General features: G+C 37.5%; 1 protein-coding gene across 2 annotated transcripts in view; it reads left to right on the top strand.

The window, feature by feature from the left end:
• LOC134794902 (protein kinase C and casein kinase substrate in neurons protein 1) overlaps positions 1-14,648 on the top strand; it is a 174,099-nt gene that overhangs the window by 12,869 nt on the left and 146,582 nt on the right. Inside the window, exon 2 of one of the 2 annotated variants that reach the window (XM_063766751.1) lies at positions 7,184-7,272. The gene's annotated coding sequence lies outside the window, so the exon portion shown is untranslated. Of the gene's footprint in view, positions 1-7,179; positions 7,273-14,648 lie in introns of both variants that reach the window. The other variant, XM_063766750.1, reaches the window with a different exon arrangement.

Here is a 14,648-nt window from a genome sequence, read left to right as displayed (position 1 = left end):
ATAGCGTGTCTATCCCCAACTCCGCTTAGCACCGCAGTCTTCATTATTAAACGCATTGCTCTGCCATTAATTGGAGAAAATCGCTATAGGTATTTCCTGCAAACGCTTAGATCGGTTAATATCGAGTAAATCGAGTTAATTTGCTAATGTTTCAGTTAAAAGCATCTCACACTAACAAGAATGCCTCGAGAAAATCGCTTCAAGCGAATGCGCTAACAAGCTACCGCGAATGTCGAAAAGACACGCAGCTTTGTCAATTTACCTCTCTTTCACTCTTGCATCTTCGATAGAGAGGCAAATGGACGATCGATTGAACGAAGTGGTTCGCGGGTTCTTTTGTTCTTTATCTTTGTACGTATGACATTCGATGCAGTCAGCTTCCAGAGCTTTTTATTCTGAAATAAAACATCAAAAGTTATCTACAAATACTTAAATTACATATTGGATTCTATCATCTTACTAATAACATGATGGAATCAATCAAATAAAGCTATACTTTCTTACAATTGATGTTCATTAAACACTTTCGTTTATTACTCATTCATCAATGACATGAAGTTGTCAGTTAATTCTCAAACTTGAAATTACATAATTATGTTGCAGACTGCTGGAACGAAGACCTTCATCGATTAATAATTTATATAATTTTCATTTTACTAGGTACTAATTTACTAAAATGAGCTAGGCACATTATTTTTAAATTCATCTGCGCCTAACGTTACAAATTAAACGAAATCGTGTAAAACATCTGATATTGCGACTGCAAAGTTCGCTATTGTGCACAATTAGCTTTTTTGAAAATAAAACCTTACGTCCAGCGTAAGAGGGTATAATTCCCATTGTTAAACATTTAGCGACATGAGTTTGTACAAAGATGCTTATCTCACAGATCGAGATACGTTTTTGTAGCCATTTCACATTTACTGGAACCACCGTCCGCTTTTCGGCCCGGTCACCGACCTAACCTGATTTCATAGTTACACTGTTTTTGCCATTATGATGTCATTTGTATATTTCGTGGGCGAGTGTTTGTTTTATAAAAACAACACCGTTTTGATATAAAAAGGTTATCTCAGATGCTGCCGTGTGTAGGTGTTAGTCTAACGTTTTTTGAGCGCTTGTTTTGGTAAGTATCCTATTATTTCGAGAGTTTATTTTAAGAACGGCGTAAGTCTTTTAATGTTACGATGATTGTAAATCCTTTTCACAGTTTCGTATACTGACCAGTCTGAAAAGTTGCCTGTCATTTAAGTGTCTATTTTTATATTTACTGTTGAGTTGAGAGTGGGTTAATCCTTGGACATATAGCGGCACTCAAAAACATGCATAAAACTTGCACATATGAATGTTTTCCGAGATAAAACTAGTTAGGTATGTATAATATTCATGCACTCTTGCATTACTGTACTCGTACTTCTTAGGTATCTAAGAAACAGATATCACCGCACTACTACTAGTACTACTTTTTAAACGATTTGATCTTTTACATCATCGTAAATTATTATGTATACAAAAAGCGACCAAAGCATTATTTTTCTTGTCAAATTATCTCAGTTTAATGAGTTTGTTTCCTATCGTGTCTTATGCCGTTTCCTGCTGGGTTATGGATGTTTTGTATTTAAGTACATATTTATTAATATCTATCTATTTATATGTATTGTCGTCTAGTACCCACAGCACAAGCCTTATTGAGCTTACTGTGGGACGTGGGACTAGGTCGATTTGTGTAAGTTTGCTATCAGTGTGGACGATGGAAGCTAGTTAATTAGTTACTAACATTACAGCGTTCAAAGTAACACAATATTTGTAATAAATGGCACTATTGCATATAAATTACCTCTCCTACAACCTAACATAGCGCGAGGATATGTTATGCAAACATGATCGATTATTACCAGCCAGCTCTGTTGCTTTCACAATCTCGATGCAAATCCTAGTAACGGACGACCACATAAAATTAACATGCTGTGCTCCGTGATACCTACCAAATCATCTGCTCAACGTAACTTAGGCTTTGAATACATTTGAATACAAATAGACTGTTATATAGGTACTATCGTCATCACATATATCTGATATACGATCGAACCGCATTTAAAGTTGTAAAGTTGCTTGTAGTGAACTAAATAATGTCAAAAGCGTGTGGTTTAAGGTAATTATTGTACATATAATTAATAAACATACTGTGAAATAGGCATCTTACAAAGACTATTAATCTCACCTCTCACCAAATTCAAGGGACGGATTGAAGACCTCGCGAACCTCAGTGAAAGGGCCATCGAGTATCTGAAGAGTGCAAACCTCAATCTCTAGATGAATAATTATATCATTTCATTTATTTCAGCATGTATAAATCCAGTAATTTTAATGCCATACGATAAATAACACTGCTAATGATACCACTAGGTATTTAGTGACAGGGAGCCTTTTACCCACATTCCTCAGAAGATATACATCTGCATTGACCACATTGCTCTTTAGAGCAGAGGTCAAAGTTGGCCCCGTTAGACCATATAAATCCAATAGGTGACAGTATCCGAACGATCTCATTGGTTCTTGTCACCTTTTAGTACTGTGCCTATCTTTGACCGTGTATCTGTTTGTTAATAATTGTTTTGCTACGTGTTTGAGATAAGAAAAACCTTCGTTTTTTTAATTATCTATGTTACTGTTGATTGTAGAGTTAAGTTCTAAAATTCAACCTACCAAATACATGGGTAAATGTCCAGATATTTGGGTCATAAGTTTTCCGTCCGTTAGGTTATCTAACGGCAATGCTGACTTTTTTTAAAACCTGTGTGCTGTATTTAGAAGTAAAATAACCCTTAATAGATCATAGATAAACCTTATTTCGTCGCAGTATACTTTGATATTAAAAAACAACATCCATAACCAGGATAATAAACTCAGCTACAAATCTAGCTCACTTTCTATCTTTCAGCGTCTAATGAACAATCAAACCATTACCATTACTCCCATTATCAAAAGTCCAAACGCATATCTTCTCCTCTTACTTCAAAAGAACATACACGGTCCAGTGTCTCAAGTACTTAAGTCCTTTAAAACCATCGCGGAAGCGTCGGAGACCAGTAATTTGCTCTCGAATGATGAATGGCAAGTCCAGAGAGCTTGTTTGGGAAGTAATTGTTAGGACCGGAGCACTCGTTTAAATCGAAATGTACTCAACCTCATAATAGTATTAGACAATGCTTCCAATTTAAACTTTGTTTACACATTGTTAAAGTTACTTTTGCAGTGATAAATTAGGGTGAGGTACGATGTAGGGAGAGTTAGTCGAAATGGTCATTGCTCCAAAGCACGCGATCAGAGACAGTTAAGTTTGTATTGAAATTAAATATTTTTTGCCCCCGTTTGGGAGCGGTCCAGTCGGTATGAATTGTTTAGGTCCGCTATTCGAATTATTCGATTCAGTTAAACGTTTTTGCTGTTGCAAATACTTTAAGTTCTTGGGGATTCATTAACAATGGTCATGTACATGAATGACTCTTTCTTGGGAGTATTTATACGCCGTGTTACACTATACTATGAGCTCTTATTCTTCTTTTACCGCCATTCATACATTCTAGTAGCTCTTTAGTCTTTAAATTTATGCGTCGTTCTTCTGAAAAGGAACATCAGGCAATTAGGGATCTTCTCGCGCATTTTATTGCAGCATTTTTAACCCTTTAAAGGCCACGCTTATCGTTGGTAGCGCGTCTTCGGAAATCTTGATTTTTGATTGATTACAAACTTTTTTTCTCTTATTGTGATCGAAGGAGCTCGTGATTCTGAGTGGAAATAGAACAATATTTCCAATTTTGAAGAAAAAAGTGTAGTGTACTTATATAACTTTTTTTTTAACCATAATGGCCCAGACATGCAAATATTGCAAATAGACGAACGAACGAAGTGGTTCCTGGTATTGGCGGCCGTCTGACCCACGACTCCACTACCCATTTTAACCACGCCACTTTCGGCTGTCCGTCCTTAACCCTAGCTCCCTCCTTCGCACACTCCACTAATTCGATTAGTACAACTCGACCGCGCGCGCCCCAAGTACCTCTCATTGGACATGTGCGGTTAGCTTAGCTATTGTTTTTCGTTTTGCAGAATTTACATTTAGAAGAAGACTTTTTTCAACCGTAACAATACTGAATGTTGTACTATCGTGCAATTTCGCGGCTATACCTATAGGGAAAAAAAACAATAGAGCTACCTATAGATATCAGAAAATCTACCTATTTGGTCGAATCTATGTCGAATAAGTTGATTTTATCGCGAAATGCTCCATATTTACCTTTATTTGGATAACCAAATACAAATAAACATAATCTACTTCTAAAGATCATAAAAAATGCTGTATTTAGAAAAAAGTTTTCTCCAAAAAAAAATTTGTCTAAACCGAAAAAGTAATTAAAACATGTTTTCTTCGTAAGTGAAAATTGTTCTTTATTTGGCACTTAGTAGCTCAAGTGGAGTGAAGTGGTTAGTGGAGTGGAGTGAAGATGTTTCGTGTTAGTTGTTTTGTTTAGAAGCGATTGCATTTAGAAGTGTGCGGAGGCCTTTTGTCTTAGAATAACAAAGTTACAAATATACAGACAACGTAATTTCTAAGGTCAGTTGAGTAGCAATTAAAAGTTTTGTCAGTTCGTTTACAAACGGTATTTGTTTTGTCGATATTTAGGGGACAGATTGTCGATAATTTCCTTTTGTTAGGTTTTGTATCTTTATATTCTATTGTTCGTGAATTTCACGCTACAAAGTTAAATGGGTGATTCTTAAGTAAATATTTTTTTAAAGATATACGAGGGGTGTTCAAAATATTCTCGGTATGAGAATGAAAACAAACAAGTACGAAAAGTTTGATATTTTTATTTTTCAATATACTCCCCCCCTATGTTCATACACTTAAGAGATCGATCAATTATTTTTTTTAATCCCTCATAAAAATATTTTTTATCTTTGGTGTAAAAATGCTCCTCCACTGCCGCCTTCAATGCTTCATCGTCAGAAAATTTATTTCCACGCAGATCCTTTTTAAGATTGGGGAACAAAAAGAAGTCGCTGGGGGCTAAGTCCGGGCTATACGGTGGGTGAGTAACAGTTTCAAACCCACATTCAACAATAGCTGCCTTGGCAATATGAGCAGTATGGACGGGGGCGTTATCATGCAGAAGCAGAACACCTTTGGTTAACTTTCCTCGCCTCTTTTCTTTGATTGCATCCTTTAACTGACGTTGAATATTAGCGTAGTACTGTCCTGTGATACTGACACCTTTTTCTTTATAGTCGATTAGTAATACTCCTTCACAATCCCAAAATATCGTGGCCATGACCTTGCCAGCTGAAGGCATGACCTTGAATTTCTTGGGATGAGCTGAACCCTTAATGTGCCACTGCATGGACTCTTGTTTACTCTCTGGGTCATAATGATGAACCCAGGTTTCATCTCCAGTAACTATTCTTTGCAGCACCTCATCAGGATTTTCACCGCACAGGTCAATAAAATCGGAACAACAAGCAACACGCATGTCTTTTTGAAGCCGAGTCAGCATTCGCGGAACCCATCTTGCACTTACTTTTGACATATTAAGATGGTCATGGATAATATCATGTACGGTACCAATAGAGAGATTGGTTACTTGAGCTATAGATTTTACTTTCACTCGACCATCTTCTAATATAAGTTTTTCCACTTTATCTATATTTTCTTGTGAAGTAGCTACTACAGGCCGGCCAGGTCTAGGGTCATCTTCAATACTCTCCCTTCCACGTTTAAACTCGCTTGACCACTTTTGAATGGTAGATAAAGAAGGAGCAGACTCGCGGTAAACACAATCCATTTCCTCTTTTATGGTTTTTTGATTTTTACCCTGTTTTGTCAAGAATTTTATGACGCATCGATGTTCTAATTTTGTTAACATTGTCAATTCGCACATGATGTCCGTGTTTGTTCAGCAATTGCAGAAAAACAAAAGAACATCTCGGTTCGAATTATACTTTTTTTTAATGTCAACGAATAAACCTTAGCGGCCAGTAACGAAAGAAATTTTAGAAGAGGTTGTAAGATATCAATACCGAGAATATTTTGAACGCCCCTCGTATATTCCAAATATGGATATATTTATTTTATTAAATTTTTATGCAATGCCAATGCCACTAAAGTACAATTTTATTGTACCTATCTTATCTCCCATTCCCGATTTTATCATGAAATTATGTTTGCAACCGAATCGGAAATTCAATGCAGTTTGAATGCTTGCAGTCTTGCACGTAAAGAGTGCATTCAGCACTGCAAAAAAGTAATTTCCTGCTATACCATCATTCCATTATTATACCTCCACGGAGATGAATTCTTGAAACGAGACTTTTTTCGCATAATCATCAATGGCCTTTTACTGAACCTTACCATTGGAAAATAAGTCTTACAAGCTGGTGGTTAAGTTGAGTTTTGAGTGTAGCTGTAGGTAGTGTTAGGAGTGCTGGGATGAGGGTCGGCCAAGGACAGGACGGCCATTGTGGGTACAGTGGAAATCCGGCTGTTTCGCGGCCGGGGCTACCAGTGTGCATACATAGGTACTATAGCTAGACTGGAGTGCATTATTATGTCATACCTGTCCTGTCGCAGTATACAAATTGTTGATGGCAGAACATTACAAATTGAAATTATTTAATATAGGTATTTTGCTCTAAAATTATGATCTTACGTAAGTATATTATAACAATGTCAAATGATATGTAGGTATATGGCATAATACTCTTTGGTTTTAATCTTTTTAATTCAGAATATTTTTCTGTTGAATGTGAAACTTACCTTATCAGGTATAGCTTTCTATGTACTTAATACCTACGAGTATTGGGATTCCGTGTATCGTATGGATATGATGGTCGGACTTGTCTACGTGACAGCGTGATATTGATATTCTGTCTCTTAAAATGGAGCTGTGTTAAAAAGTGATGAGTGTTTTATTTTATCACATGGATTACTCCGTTCATCTTAATGCCTTGATCACACGTACCGAGTTCAGCTGCGAGTGAGTGCCCGAGTGCTCGGTTCGGTTTGTGAGCCTTTACTCGGCCGAGGGCATTCTCTCGCCGCTGTACTCGGTACGTGTGATCAAGGCATTACGCCGGCTGATTGTACCACTCATGTTTGATTGTATGTTTGTTTGTCCACAGATAGTGTTGTGCTCGTTCGTGCCTGTGAAGTGCATCGATGATACTCTAGGAGCTCCGGGACGGGGGGCGCCACGCTGCTCGGATTTATCATTTGTAAGTAATTCTTTAAGAACACTGCGAGTTTTATTTACTTAAAATAGTTAAAATCACGTGCAAGCACTTACTGCTCGCCATTAAAGGTGTGCTCAAAAGCTTTACTAGGCCTTGCACTCGCATACTCATGAAATTGGAACGGAGGCTGCTGAGACCAGTAGCCAAGATGTTATGGTGGTAGCGGCTAAAACTGAACGCCGGTTCGGATCCGGCCTCGAGCACATTACACCAGTTCAGAATTTATATAGCAGTGTTTTGTTACTTATGATTTAATTAAATATTTAATATAATAAATTCGTGCAATGGGATAAATATGTTCTCGTACCTTAGTAGACTAAAGGTTCCGTCACACAGCCGCGTTTTCCGGGCGGGGCGTGAGCGGGGCGCGCCGCTTTTACATATAAAACGCTCACGCGCCGCCCGGAAAACGCGCCTGCGTGACGGAACCTTAACACTCAATTGATGCCGGTACCCTTATTTTCAACCGGTTCCCTGCTTTACTCGTAAGTCGTAAGGGTATTACGAGGGACGGCACCCCATAAACCAGTTTTTATTATCCTATGGCCTGCCCTGACCTAAAACCATTGCAACTTAGTTTAGCGCAGCGGGCCAAAAGTTGATGCTTTCCGGCCGGAGGTCAGAAATATACTTGAAACTTGAAAGCAGCACAAACTCTTAGATACATTCGCTTCGTTTTTATAGTCTCTCCGTTAAGACAGTTTTATATTGTGGTATTTAAATCAATCGTGTCTAAAAGACTAAATGAAAAAGATCTGAAAAGTACGGAGTTAGTCTGACTGACCACTAAAATACACACGTCACACCGTACTATGATAATATCTGAGGATGTACTAAAATCATTTTAGAAGCAATCAGTTCCATATTCACATGCATACCTATGTATTCATATTCATATATTCAGTACTGTTGATTATACATTCAGTATTTACTGATCATGCTTATCATTTTAGCGCGCTACCATTATAGCGCTACCATAACCGCCGCAATAATACAAAGAATGCAAAACAACATACTGCGGTCCATGAGCAACGCTCCGTGGTTCACAACCAACTCAGAAATACATAAATACCTGCAAATCAATACTGTGAAGGAAGAAATCCTCGACGCAACTAAAGCATATCACCATAGATTAAGACACCACCCAAACGACCTGGCAGCAAAACTAACAGACAAGGGATATGATAAAAGACTAAAAAGAAAAGACATCTTCCCTCATACATAGACAATCCAAAATTGTCAAAGCGAAATGAGTAGAAGCCCTCGCTGGAGGACTCGCTCGTCATGATATAAAGCACTCAACCAATCTGCTTATAGTCTAACTGATTGCAGATAAAACTAGAGAATAAAAAAATAAAAAAAAAAAAAACCGCCGAGGTACGCGTACCTCGGCGGTTATGGATTTCTTGCGCCCGCATCCTCTCGGCTCAGTATTTAGGTTAGAACCAGATGTATACCTATTTTTTTATTTTTTTGACATTCATAATTTGTAATAAGCCTAACATCGATTGTATTTCAATTAGAAACGGCATGACAACCCGTCCTACGTTCCTCCAGCTGTGAAAGTCAAGGTTCACCGCAAGCGACCGCGAAACTAAAGAAAACGTAAACGTAATGAGTCATACGCAAATTAAATACTATCACAATACACAAGTGTTCATTTAAACGGTGAATCACGCAGCCTTGGTACCGATAGTGTTTTACTATATTAGTAAATACAGTTATCGAATCATACTGTGTCTTAAAATATGAAATGAAGTATGTATATGTTTGATTATGACTATGTTACATAATGTGCATCAGTAATGTTTATGCTGTTTCCTGAGGTTTTTGCAAGTTCAAAGAAAAGTCAAAGAGTGATTTTCGCGATTCTGAACATTATGTTCGTTTACGAATAATGAATTAATGAAAGATATATGACAAGGAATAATATACTCTTTCATCACACTTCTGGTGTGCTGGTATTTCACGCAGGGGGGTAAAATAAAAACCCTACAGAGTAATGGATTTTATTAATTATGCTTCCAAGTCCAGAACCAAGAAAGTTATAAGGTAAAATATATCATTCGTCTTCAAATATAAGCATTATGCCAGGGATCAAAATGAATTAGATTAGAAGTAACTACCTAGCATGTGAATGAAGGGAAGTTTCTTATTTTACGCATTTGAGTATAACGCACAAAGTTTACCCTTATTTTAGGATGACAAACAAAATATTTAATTAAAATACTTTGCAAAAACATCGTTTTCTGCAATTCTTTCGAAGCAATGATGTTAATCGAACGGTTTAAAGAATACCGATTACGTTATAGACCGGCCGGAGCGGAAAGCCTCCAAATCGGGCAGCAGCGGCCGCGGCACCGTTACGTAGACTCCGCAAGGCAAGGAATTTGTCGTCTCGGTGACGTGTACCGGTACTACAATCTATGGATGCAAGAGGAATTGTCTACTAATAAGTACCTTATTATGAAATAATTACATCTTAAGATACGAGTATAAATATGTAGAGAGATTATATTACACTACTAGCGACCCGCCCCGGCTTCGCACGGGTAAACTTACACCTAAACCTTCCTCAAGAATCACTCTATTGATATGTGAAAACCGCATGAAAATCCTTTCAGTAGTTTTTGAGTTTATCGCGAAAATACATACACACAGATAGACGCGGCGGGGGACTTTGTTTTATACATAAGGTGTAGTGATTTATGCTATTTCTTATCGTCTACTTTAAAGTACTGTAGTCCTTTTATCAATTCTGATCACTTTTCTAATTTCAAATCATCGTTTACAACCACCACGGTAAAAACAATATTTATTTCATCATTTCCCATAGTAAAAGTTTATGACTTCGCTACGTACTCGCTTATCGTAAATATTTTATGTGTTTATAATTTGCAATTTACGTAACTGCTCTAAAGGAATGTATCATGAATATCATGATTCATGGTGTTTATGTTAGATATCCGCACTCAGTATAAGCATCGATGGTCGCGTTTATTTATATCCTATAACATTTAAAACTTTCGCGTTTTGAACAATATTAAAACATAATTTTATCATTAGGGCTAAGATGGTAGGTTTTTTATCACCTGTCATCATGCCTGTCACATTCTAACAAGTATGTAAGTGCGAAATTGGCGCACGAATGACAAGTGATAAAAATGCGACCATGTGATAATACGAATTGTGCCGCAGGTCTATTACGAATTTATTTGTTAACTTTTTTTCCGACGTTCCGACGCAGATTACACTGGTCGTGGTCGCGGGTAACCGACGTCCAAGCAAAATGTCAAAACAGAGATTTGTGTAACTATCCGATGAAAAGTTGTAGTAGTAACTAGTAAGTAAGTAGACGAATAATAAAGTCGTCCAGTAGTTACACTGGAAATATAAGTAACACGACGTAATTTTCTTGGCGTTTGACTTGAGTATCGTCAAGTGTCGCGTGCGTCGGCTGCTTTGCGAGTCGCATGCAAAGACGAGTACTGTAATTATGGCTTAATGCAGGAGCTGTACATACACGATATGTTCACGTAATAGTCGTGATTACGTCCTCTTGCTGTGCACAGGACATTCATCTCTTTTGCACTTGCACCTCCAGCCAGACCCTATAGAGTTGCTACGTGATAATGACTAGATAAAAACTAGAATAACGTTGCAGCTATTTAAATAAAGATCAGTTGCTTCAAAAAGACTTCGACCAATGTAGATGTGATAATCGTATGTAGTCCCAACCAGCAGTACCAGCACGCATAGGATAGCCGTTGGTATTTTATATGATGTATGTATATGAGGCAAACGAGCAGACGAATTGCCTTATGGTAAGCAATTACCGTCGCCCATAGGCACCTACCAGAGGTCTGGTAGGAGCTCATTATTGTGTTGCAGGCCTTTAAGATGGGAGTACGCTCTTTTCTCATATTGTTTCTAAGCTCCGCCGCAATTAAGCTGTGCGAGGCAGGACGTTTCTGGAAAATTGCACAGTTGAGTTTTGTAGAATTGGCGTAACAAATGCATGCGCTTGACCTTTGACTTTATTCACATCATACAAGTTTATTATGGTCACGAGATTGGACCTAAAAAAATAAGAGATCGATTCTCATACGCGCTACTTAATTTGGATAACCACTGATCCACTTTCGGATCGTAATCATCAATTGCGAAGTAGATTGCACCGAATTACATATCACTCGGACATGTGCAACCAAATTACTAATACTACCAACCTAACTGACCATAGGTGGGCCTTTCGCCTTTGCAATACAGTTTATGTTTAACCAGCTACCATTGTGGGCGATTACGCATTATTGGTAGCCCGAGGCTGATCATTTCTATGCCGACGATAATAATTGAAAGATATGCTTTGGAAAACATGGTGTTTGTAGCTTAAAAACGTACAACGGATGTGGGCGGCCCTGGGAGAGTATTTGGCCTCATACGTGCCGCCATCATAGGTTTTACTCAATACCAGCAACAATATATTCTTGTATATTAGGCCATACACTATGTTCTGCTGTTAGATAATGCTTGGTTTAAAGATACAAGTCTATAATAATATTTGAGGACAAGACAAATCGATCTAGTCCCAAACTAAGCACCATTTGTGCCATGCGTATTAGGCAACGAATTACCTACTTAGATACATACAAATCCATAGCTGTAGAACAAATATTCGTGATAAACACAAATATGTCTGAATTCGAACCCAGCTTCGTCACTACCGACTAGGCTTGGAAACCATTGTAGGACGTCAAAATTCATTTGGACAAATTCATGTTTGACTCAAACATTTTAAAGCTTAGATTATTACTAGAACAAGCTAGTTAATCTGTGTAATATAATCTTAAAATAGATCTTCTAAATGATTCGTCTTAGTTCTAACGACACGATTAATTGTCTTGGTGCCATCTTTAATTGATTCTACTCGCCATATCTTTCAAGTTGAATTATCTTTTGCGATTACGATAATCATCGTCAATAGTTTATCGTAATTGACCTGTTAATCTTCAATATCGATTGAACTTGTCAAAACTGTGCTCGTAATAACTCTATTCTTGTTTGTACTAAGTGACTTTTACAGGCATTTTCCAAACTTATTTCGTTTAACTTATCTCTACAATAGGTACTGTAGGTATTTATAATTGAATCTTAAATTAGATCGTCTAAATAGTTGATGTTAGCAATAGTCTAGCGTCGCAACTAATCGCGTTGATCTCATCTTTAATTGCTCTTAGACACGCAATATCTTTGCGGCGAATACGCGTATAGTTAGCGTTTAATGAAGGTTTTATTATGTTGTTAAACATTCAATTTTGACGTAATGTATGTGGAAAGTTAACAACAATTGTACGACGATGAGTGCCTGCATAATGAAATACTTACTCACTTACTCCGTTGGCTCAGTGACCCAAAATGAGACTTGGCCTCCGACACAACACAGCGCCACCTTTCTCGGTCCTGTGCGACGTCTGCCAATCGTTGACTCTAAGTTCGCGCAGATCCGCCTCCACCATGTCGCACCAGCGAACCTGGGGTTTGAGAGAATGGATGAAAATAACGTGAAAAGAGAATACCTGGGCCGCCCAGCAGGAGGACGTCCTATCGGATGCTTCAGATATAATGAAATAGTGGGAATTAGATATTACTGGTTTTATCTTAATATTGTCATGAAAATTAAAAACCGGCCAAGTGCGAGTCGGACTCGCGTTTCTAGGGTTCCGTACATAAGTCCGACTCACGCTTGACTGCACATTTCTAATAGGTTTTCCTGCCATCTATAGGTAAAGAAGATGTGTATTTTTTTTCAAAATTTTAGATCCAGTAGTTTCGGAGATAAAGGGGGGGGGGGGGAATGGTAATTTTTTTGGATATTTTCTTAAATAACTTCAAACCTATGTATTTTAAAATTATAAAAAGAACATGGCCATCTTTTGGTCACTAATTTACATATGTGTACCAAATTTCAACTTAATTGGTCCAGTAGTTTCCGAGAAAATAGGCTGTAACAGACGGACAGACAGACAGACGCACGAGTGATCCTATAAGGGTTCCGTTTTTTCCTTTTGAGGTACGGAACCCTAAAAACACTAAAAATACAAATCTGGTCAATGGATAAGGTGAGTTTGGACATGTGTTTCCATAGGAAAAATGCAACTAGGTACTAAAGGAATACAAGAACATCCACCACAATATGCGCACTTGCTCGACTTGAATGGATAAGTATTGCCACAATGCTTTCATTTATCCATTTACCTTTACTCTCTCCGTATACCTTTTAACGAGCAATTCTTGTATATTTATTTAATTATATATACATTTCAGAGATCTTGGAAACGGTTCTAATGATTTCGATGAAATTTGCTATATGGGGGTTTTCGGCGACGAAAAATCGATCTAGCTAGGTCTTATCTCTGGGAAAAGGCGCATTTTTGAGTTTTTATATGTTTTCCGAGCAAAGCTCGGTCTCCCAGATATTTTTATTCTTAAAGTAAACATATGTATTATGTTACCCTTTATCTCATCAAGGTATCCACTTGAAGAATTCACCCAACCCTTATCTCAAAACACTACAAGTGGAAACAGCGAACACCAATCAATTAACAATCCCATCGCGCGCAATCAAAGCTAAACAACACGATGATTCAACTGGACAATCCTTACAAACCAATAAGACCTATCTCCATACCTTTTAGTCACATTCCACAGACCATTTATGATCCTTACGTCAACGAAATAAAGTCTTGTATTGGGTACTGTCTAAAAGTGACAAACTTCTTTTTTTTTTGGTTTCGAATGGTACTAGGTGATAATTTCAGGGCAATCGAATAGTTACGTAATTCATTGATGATGCTCACGGAGCAAACCGATTGTCGATAAGTGGATAATATTCGCGGCGAATATGAGTTGACCCGCGTGACTTTTGCTCTGAAAAACGCACCCAAATTAATCAAGTCAGTGATAAATGTATACGCTCATCAAGTATGTGTTTGCACTTCTCTGAATGATAAAAGAATGGAGTTGTAAATAGATATTATGTAAAATGTACGTATTGAAATCGTTTTAATATACAGGGTGGAAAGATAAGTCGGGCCCTGGAGGGAAAATACCTTAAATCCTTAAGCTGGCTCATTTTACTTAAAGGAGACATTCCTTTATTTTTAAATAGAAACAAAACTGCATTCAAAGTATTTTTCTTTATTTCTTCAATTTGGCTTGTCTAAAAAAATGTTGAGTACTATGGCGAGGCAAGCGAGTTTTAGGAAATCTTTGAATGCAGTGTTGTTACTTTTTAAAAATAAAGCAATGTCTTCTTTAAGTAAAATGAGCCAGCTTAAGGATTTAAGGTAGTTTCCGTC

The sequence above is a fragment of the Cydia splendana genome, chromosome 11 (genome assembly GCF_910591565.1).
Source record: "Cydia splendana chromosome 11, ilCydSple1.2, whole genome shotgun sequence".
Classification (NCBI taxonomy): Eukaryota; Metazoa; Arthropoda; class Insecta; order Lepidoptera; family Tortricidae; genus Cydia; species Cydia splendana.
The sequence above is the reverse complement of the archived record's forward strand: the minus strand, read 5'-3'. Positions and strand labels throughout refer to the sequence as shown.